The following is a 9,123-nucleotide window of genomic DNA, read 5'->3' on the forward strand; positions in this document are numbered from 1 at the left end:
ACATTGAAAAAAATTTCCTAAAGGAATAGTCTTCTAATTTCATAAAAAGAAGTAATAAAAAATAAGATTGAGGGCTGGGATTTAGCTCAGCGGTTCCACTGCCTGCCTCGCAATCGCAGTCGCAAGGTCTGGAGTTTGATTTCCAGTACCAAAAAAAAAAAGATTGAGTTTACTGAAATTTACTTTACAATCAATTTAGAAATGTAAGCAAAAACACAGTTACATAAAACATTGCTTTAGTGATAGCAAAAGCAGCTACTAATGGGAAATAGAAATTATAATATAAGCTTTTATTTGGAAAATTTTCTGAATTTTTTAAGTGTAAATGAAACCGATGCATTCTGGAGAGAACTTTGTTCATTTTGTGGCTCTGCCCTATAAATCTGTACCTTTTCAGGGGATGCTGAAAGATTTGCTCTGTCACACTGAAGTCTGTGTCCAAGATGGTGAAGCAATTTACCAAATAATATTAAGAAGTGAGAGTATCTTAAGAACAACAGCATTTTAATTTTTAATTACACATTCTGCCATTACAATGAATATTTATTAAGGGGTCTACAAACTAAAATGCCACTCTGCAGAGCGCTCTGTGAATTATTCAAAGGAAGGTTCTTAGAAAAATGAAACCAAGCCTACAATATGACTTCCACAATTCTCTATCTTTGCATCTACTCTTGCTGCCTTTTTACTCTGGTATCTTGTTCTCACATCCTGATTTCACCTCAACCCACTCTTTTCTTCCTACTTTTGGCACTCAGATTTCTTCCCAACAGGATTGCAAGCTTGATTATAGTCTGTCTCCTATTACTCTCTTTTTAACATGTTTTTATCCTGATTGGTGTGTCAGCTCCTCAAAAGGTGATCCTTTGCTATTTATTTGTGTTCCCCTGGGCATTCGGTCCAATGAGGAGCAAAAAATTTACACTGGAAAAAATCTTGGGCTGAATTGTTTAGTTTCCCCTTTGAGAAGCTCATGTAGAATTATAAATTCAAGTTTTTGGCCTTAAGCAAAATAGATAATGTTCTGCAGCTCCATGGATCTGTCAAAAAAAACCCTAAACCCATGCTAGGTTTTTTCCCCTTCAAATTTCAACCACTGGCAACATAAACAAAAGCCACATCTCAAATATTTGACACTCAGGGTCTATTTCCTCCCATTCAAAGAGTACAATCCATGCTTATTAAAAAAAAAAAAAAAAGCAGAAAGGAGAAATGCAATGAATATAATTCCATTTCCCCAGCCCTTCAATCACCAAATGGAGCAAAAACTAAGTTATCTTTGGAAAAGAATAAGGGATAGTGTTTCCCTCTAAGGATGGGAGGAGGGATGAGGGCATCTGAAGTTTATCTGCAATATTTGAAGCAAATAAGATAAAGTGCTAGCCTTGATTAAAACTGGGTAGTGTGTACCATCGTGCTTGTCGAGTAAATTACTGAATTTAGAATTAAGAAGAAAAAATGGGAGAAGGTTCTAATACTTATATTTTGATCAATCAAAGAAGGAGACAGCTCCATCTTGCATCATTCCTGGAAGCCAGCTTAGCAGGTGGGAGTTCGTTTATACTCTTTTGAGCTTAAGAAGATCTTAAATTACATCTAGATGAAACATAAATGTAAATCTTCAGGAAGTGTTACAGTAACCTGTAAGGTATGAGCTGAGCTCAGGTCATCCCAACAGACTGGTGGCAATTATGAGCCAGCCACCCAGGTAGAGAAGGTAAAAGTGCTTGATTCATCCAAGAGGTAACTCCATCAGGAAAAGCACTGTAAAAAATTTAAGAAATTCAACATGAAAAAAGGCAATAGACAATTATATCTCAGTGGAGAAAGAAGATATAATATTCATAGCATCAAACTGTAAGAAGCTAAATGAGTACAAAGCTATTTCCCTTACAATTCCGATCATTGAAGGAAGAAGTATGGTGTGATGGTCTAAAGGACTGAGCATCCGGAGTCCTCAGCAAGCAGAAATATCTCTGTTTCTCCTCCCCCGAGGAAAAGATAAGCCCTGCCAAGAGATACAGAAACAGGTTTAGACTACTAATCCATGCCTCTTGGAAGTATGAGCTAAAGGGGTATCAGGAACCAGCCATAGCCCCCACCCTGGTCACCGGTTCTACTGATTCACCTGGGAATGAACAATACTTGGGAGCAACCCGAGGTTGATGTACTTAGGGGGAAACCAGAGAGCATCTGTTTCCCTGGGAGCATCTAGACACAGGAAGTGAATGGCCACACAGATGATGCTGATGAGGGATTGAACCTCTGGCACCTGACTCTAATACCACAACACAGCGGTCTTGGCATCTCCCAAATTCTGGAAAGATTGTGTTTGCAAGAAAATCACTGGCCCAGTCAAAATTAGTTTTTCCTGTGCTAACTGAAGCATGTTTACTGAAGAAACGTCACCAATTCCCACCTTCACAACAGTAGCAGCAGCTATTGCTTAGGAGAACTTTTAAGGGGCAGACTGTACACAGTGCCTCAGAATCTCGGTTTTGATTAATTCTCAAGCCAACCCAATGGGTAAGAACTAATAATATTCTAGGTTTAAAAATGAGAAAACTAGTCCCCAGAGAAGTTCAGCTATGATGCCAAGGTCACACAGGTGGTGATGGAAAGGAGACTTGACCTTCTGTCAGATCCAAACCTCTAATTGCTGATTTGACAGTAAAAAGACACCTAAGGTGACACAAATTCCTAAATTTATTAACTTAAAATTCTTTTCACCACTGTTTGCCCTTAAAATAATGTCACCTATTCTTTCCTCTTTTTTTTTCCCCACAAACGCTATGGTTCTTATGATGTCTTAGCATTTTTAGGATCAGTGTTATGTATTAATTTTGTTGGGCTGTCTTAATAAGCACCACAAGCTGGGTAGTTTGAAACTACAGTACAGAAATTTATTTTTTCATAGTTATCAAGGTGCCATCTGGGCCATGCTCTCATTGAGGATATGGGGGAAGAATCCTTCCTTGCCTCTTTCTATGACTAGCAGCTTCCAGTAATCCTTGGCTTCCAGGTATACCACTACAATTTCTGCTTGTCTTGCCATGTGGCCTTGCTGCTGGTGTTTCTCTGGGTGTCTGAATCCCTCTCTCTATGTAAAGACACCAGCCATTAATTTTTTTTCCTATCTAAACCCTAGTGTTCCCTTCACTGCAGCTCAGCACCAGATCTCATGCCAAACTCATTTGCCTGATTTACACCCTGGACATCTTCCTGGTGCTCCTGCTCTGCCCACTGAATGGGGGCTGTTGGAGATTATGACAACTCAGACCATAACCAAGTATGCCAAGCCTCTGTGCTTATGTGCTCACTTCTTTCTTATTTTTTGCCTTCACCTGAACAACTTCTGTACCCCATCAAGATCCATCAGCCTGTCTCAGGCCCCAGTGAGAAAGGCCTTTTCCCTTTCCATCAGTCTTTGCTGCTTTTTTTCCATGAAACCTTGTGTACCAGAGCACTGTGGTTATGGTATCCTGTGGACACCGAACTATTTTGTGGGTTTGCCTCAAGGGATTTGGGCACGGAGGAAGCTGTGGCAGTGAAGGAACTACTGATGCATCTTCAACCCCTTTATGGTGGGAGAGTTCATCTTCACTTCCCTACACAGGAATCCTTCCTGAATGACCTCTTCCAAGGAAGTCTCAGCCTCACCCAAGAACAGAGGCTCCCTGCAAGACCTTCAATCTTGTTACACAACCCTAAAGACACCAAATTAACTCTGGCTCTCATATAAATAAACAGCTCCAGTCAAGGTGGGATCATGTAGTCCTGAAAATTGATTTACTTTTCACTTACTATATCTTAATTTTTCTTACTCTTCTTCTACATCTATACATACAATGGGCCAGGCAGTGTGCATGGCTTTCAGATACAGAACCACCGAGTCTATAGAGCAGGCTCTAGTGGCTCTTAAGCCTTTGCTTGTTTATCTATTGCCCTCTTGATGAGTGTTTCAACATTTTCCGTATTTGCACAACTACAAACTATCTTGCAATGCTCATCTTTGTACATGCATCTTTCCATAATTCTGAAAGTAGTTTTATGTGATAAGTTCCTGGAAGCAGAATTCTTGGACCAAAGAGAATGTGTTCTTGGGGCTGGGGCAGGGGAGCTCAGTGGTAGTGCACCTGCCTAGCATGTTCAAGGTTTGATTTCCAGCACCTAAAAAATGAAAGGAAAGAAGAAAGGGATGGGGAATGCATTCTTAAATTCGTAAGCTTCTAAAATCAACTTCATTGAGGTATAATTTACATACAATAAATAGGCCTATATAAAATATATGACTTAATGAGTTTTAACATATATATTTAGATATGTATACACACACATACATCTGTGAATATATATACATGTCTAGGATTAGGGCCCACTCTAATACAGTATGACCTCACCTTAACTTGATCACATCTATGAAGATCCTGTCTCAAAATGGTCACATCAAGGCAGAGGTGAGAAATCAGGTGCTTATCTACCCATTCCCATTCCTCCTTGGCTGACGTTGCTCCAGAGGACTGAATCCCCCAGTTCTTCCAACCTGCCTCAGGCATGACTTTGAAACCCTCTAACAAAAACACTCAGGCGCTTGAAATAGGAAGCCATTGATGGGTACTGAAAATGAATCCAACCTATTTGGTCTCTGGGCTTATTCTTTCCCTTCAAAACATACTTGGCATTGAAATACTATAGCGTGGTACAAGTAACTCTGTGTGGGGAGATTGGATAGTTAGCTGAGTCTCCATTCTACTTTTGCTATGTGAGCAAGCCAGGCTCTCCATCCTTTGGCCCTCTTGCTCTCTGTGAAAAGAGAGAGTTCGATGACATCTAAATTCTTTCTGTTCTCAATGTTCTCTTCTAATTTGTCTCTGTAACCAAGAATTTTGAGCTTGGGAGAGAAAAAAATGCCAATCCACCAAAAAATAACTCATTAAAATAAAAGAGTCTCATTAATTTTTTTTTCTGGAGAACTGAATTCTTAAAAATAGGGAGGCATATGGAGTAAGAGAGAAGGAGCAGCTGTTCTGTTTTTCTCTGAGGATAGAATGAAGGGGACTGAACTTAAATTACACCAAAAGGAATTTATTTAAATTAGACATTAAGAAAGTTGTGAGACAATGCAACATGTTATCCAGGATTTTGGAACCTGCTATCTAGAGAAAATTTTAAAAGATGTGTTTTATTTTTGTCCTTTAAAGTGCATATGTATGTTTCTATCTAGTCATTTATATGAACACTGTACTTCATCATAAAATGAGAAAGTATAGCTAGGTCTTTCTAAGAGAAAATGACAGACAGGAGGCACCCATTCACCACCAACCCACCATACCCGACTTGTGGCCGTGGCAGACATTTCTAATTAATCGCAGCCATTTTCCTGTCCAAGCCGAGGCAAGGTCTCATTATTTATCTCAACACCATGATCCAGACAGCCATTACCAATCAGTCACAGTTAGCCAAGGAAGTAGGAACACATTTCTCCATTCAGGTTGTGTTCATAGGTGACTCAAAACAATTTGTACAGAATCTTACAATAGATGAAATTTTTGAGTCTTAAATGCAGTCACAGTGCTTCTGCCTCAGAATTCAGTAAGAATATATTGTTCTTATTAAAATTCTGATTCTAGAACAGTGCTTCAGAGATTCTGATTGTTATGGGAAGAGGGCCAGATCCCATTACCAAGTGTTTTGCATAGCGGATTGATCCTGTGTTTACCCTTTGGGGTGCATTGCTATGGAAGGAGGGAGGCAAGTCACAGGCTTACAGCACAGGTGCAGAGACCTGTACGGGAAAAAAATGCTGTAAGTTTTCATGCTCAGTTCTGAGTCTTTCCTGTTCAGAGCCATCTGGAGTCTAACTTCCAGGCTAGCCTAGATTCTGCACAGAAACAAGCCCTTCTTGATTGGTTCCCCTAGCTGGCTCTCTACCTAGGATTCAGGTCAAACTGAAACCTAGAAAGCTTTCTACCATGTTGCTTATTACCCACTAAGCAGGTCAAGAAACTTTGCTCTTTACTTTCTTGTGGCTTTTCTCTTAGCTGTATCTGATGTTTCAGATTCATGAGACAGATCCATCCTTGAACTTTTCTGATTGGTTTAAAAATGATTTTTCTTTTTGTTGATTCACCCTTACTTTCTTTACAGAAAGACCAAAATAGTTTCACACATTTTTTTCAACTCCTTAGCTGTCTACTTCAGCCTCCTACAAATTTATATTCACTCAGCTCCATAATAAAGATGTCTAAAAGATTAAAACTAGACCCGCATCTTTCAACATGCACTAAATGAAAATCGAAGTGGATTAAAGATATAAATATTAAAACAGGAACACTAAACTTGCTAGAAGACAAGTTAAATAGAACTCTTGAAGATACTGGCATAGGAAAAGACTTTATGAACAAATCCTCAGCAGAATCAAACAACTGGGATCTCTCATCTTATTAAAAAGCTTCTGGACTGCAAAAGAAACCACCAATAGAGCTAAGAGACAACTTACAATGTGGGAAAAAAAATTTAATCAGCTGTTCCTCAAACAAAGGACTACTATCATGAATATATAAAGAACTTTAAAAAATCAGACCTCCCAAACACAATTCAAAAATGGGCATCTGAAATGAAGAGACATTACTCGGACAAAGAAATAAAAGCCGCAAATAAACATATGAAAAAATGTTCAACATCACTCGTCATTCGAGAGATGCAGATGAAAACAACATTGAGATTCCACCTCACCCCAGAAAGAATGGCTGCTATCAAGAAATCAACCAATAACAAATGCTGGTGGGGGTGTGGGGAGAAAAGAACCCTTCTCCATTGTTGGTGGGAGTGCAGACTGGTGCAACCACTGTGGAAATCAATATGGAGAAACCTCAAACAACTAGGATTGGAAGTCTCATTTGACCTAGCTGTTTCTCTACTGGGTACCTTCCCAAAAGAATTAAAAGAACCATACCACAGTGATACATGCGTACCTACATTTATAGCGGCATGGTTTGTAACAGCTAAAGCTTCGAAACAACCCAATTGCCCATCAGTTGGAGACTGGATAAAGATGTGGTTTTAAAAAATAAAATGGAGTACTACTCAGCCATAAAGAATGAGAAACTCAATACATTTATAGCTAAGTGGATGCACATTGAGGCCGTGCTCTTAAGTGAAATAAATAGGACACATATGTGAAAATACGTAATAGTTTCTCTGGTGTGAGAAACTGAAAGTGTAAATAAAGATTAAAATGTATAATTGATATTATGAAATAGGAAGAAAAGTTCTAAAGAGGTAGGGGAAGTGGGAGGGGTAGGGGAAAGGAAAGAAGGGAAAAGAAAAAAATATGAGAAAAGGAAAAAATGGAGACAAAGTCTCTGTAACTAGGGAGGGGTGGAGGGGTTGAAGGGAGGACAAGGGAATGGGGAAAAAATAAGGGCCAAGATACACCATGTAAAGGTACAAGTTCCTAATGAATGTAACTGTATTGTATACCTAAAATGTACCAATGAACTTAGTGGAAAAAAAAGGATGGCTAATAATAGAGATTATGTTGAAAATATTTCAGAACTGGTCAGAGTGAAACTATAGTTAAAATATAAACTAACAGGATAGACTTCAACAGGTCAGAATAGACATCGGTTTTCATCATCCAGTATAGCCATATAAATCATGCGAGGTGTGGGTAGGCTAATTATTGACCCTATAAAGATGTTCTTAGCCTATCCCTGGAATCTGTGAATGTGGCTTTCTATAATGGAAGAGACTTTATAGATGAGATTAAGTTAAAGATCTTATAATAGAAAAATTATCTTGGATTATCCAGGATGGCCTTAAATATAATCACAAGTATCATCATAGGAGGGAGGCAGAGGGGGTCTTAATCACAGAAGACAGAAAGAAGGCTATGTGCTTGTGGAAGCAAGATGCTAGGCTGCTGGCTTTGAAGGCAGAGGAGGACAACATGAGCCAAGGGGTGCAGCTGCCATCTAGAAGTGGAAAAGCGAGAAAGCAGATTTTCCCCTAAAGCCTCCAGAAGCCTCCACAGCTCTGCTGATGCTTTGATTTCAGTTCAGTGAAACTAATTTAGAACTCTGCCCTCCACAACTGTAAGAGGATACATTTATGTTGTTTTAAGTCATGTGTTTGTGGTTATGTGTTAAAGCAGGTATAAGAAACACCTGGGATTATCAGACTGATGATGGCCAAGAAAGGGCCCAAGGCATGAAAAAAAATTAGCCATTGCATATCCACACAGAGCTGGACTGCGCATCCCAGAGTAATAAGAGGCAGGCTGGGATTGAGAGTCTGAGATATGCTGGAAAGGCAGGGACATTACAAAAGAAGAGTAGGATGAATCCAGAAAGGTACTTGTGGGAAGAGTCAAAGCAAAATTATAATCAGGTCCTATGTACAGATCCTGATTACAATCCTACAAGATTATCTATCTATCTATCTATCTATCTATCTATCTATCTATCATCTATCTTATATGTAACTAGAAATGTGTGTGTATGTGTGTGTGTCTATGTGTGTGTAACTAGAACTAGAACATCTCTTTATACTATTAGGATACAACTAAAATGTCCAGATTAACTACTGAAGGCAAATGTTTTCCCCTACTTTGTTGGTAATAGGAAGTAAACCCAAACTACACTATTTCCTTCCAAGTCTACCACCCTCCTCCCATAGTACATTCAGAAATCCTCTAGCATTCATTAAAGTCTTGAGCTGGCACTGTGGAAAGCGGCTTTATGAAGAGATGACCTCCTCTATGGACAGGTCCTTAGGCATCCCCACTTCTACAAACCACACTGCTGATCTTTCATGTTTAGAAAATACTGGCATAAAAATAGACATATAGATCAATGAACTAGAATTAAGAGTCCATACATAAACAGTATGTTTATGGTTAATTGATTTTTGACAAGGTTATGAAGATAACTCAATGAAGAAAGAAAAGTCTTTATAACAATTGGTACTGAGACAACTGGACAGTTACATCCAAAAGAATGAATTTTTTTTTTTAGTACCTGGGATCAAATTCGGGGCCTTGCACTTGTGAGGAAGCCAATGGAAGCACTGAGCTACATCCCCGGCCTAAAAGAATGAATGTTGACTCCTCTTTCACACCAT

General features: G+C 39.0%; 1 long non-coding RNA gene across 1 annotated transcript; it reads right to left on the reverse strand.

Moving 5' to 3' along the window:
• Nucleotides 1-382: 382 nt before the first annotated feature.
• LOC110344644 (uncharacterized) lies at nt 383-5,605 on the reverse strand. Its single transcript, XR_002387322.2, has 3 exons — nt 5,333-5,605; nt 1,895-2,008; nt 383-1,764 (listed from the first exon to the last, which is right to left on the reverse strand). It is a non-coding gene; the product is annotated as an uncharacterized LOC110344644 (long non-coding RNA).
• Nucleotides 5,606-9,123: the final 3,518 nt, after the last annotated feature.

The sequence above is a fragment of the Heterocephalus glaber genome, unplaced genomic scaffold, assembly GCF_053883595.1.
Source record: "Heterocephalus glaber isolate CG9 unplaced genomic scaffold, H.glaber_assembly_v1.0 deba00000331, whole genome shotgun sequence".
Classification (NCBI taxonomy): Eukaryota; Metazoa; Chordata; class Mammalia; order Rodentia; family Bathyergidae; genus Heterocephalus; species Heterocephalus glaber.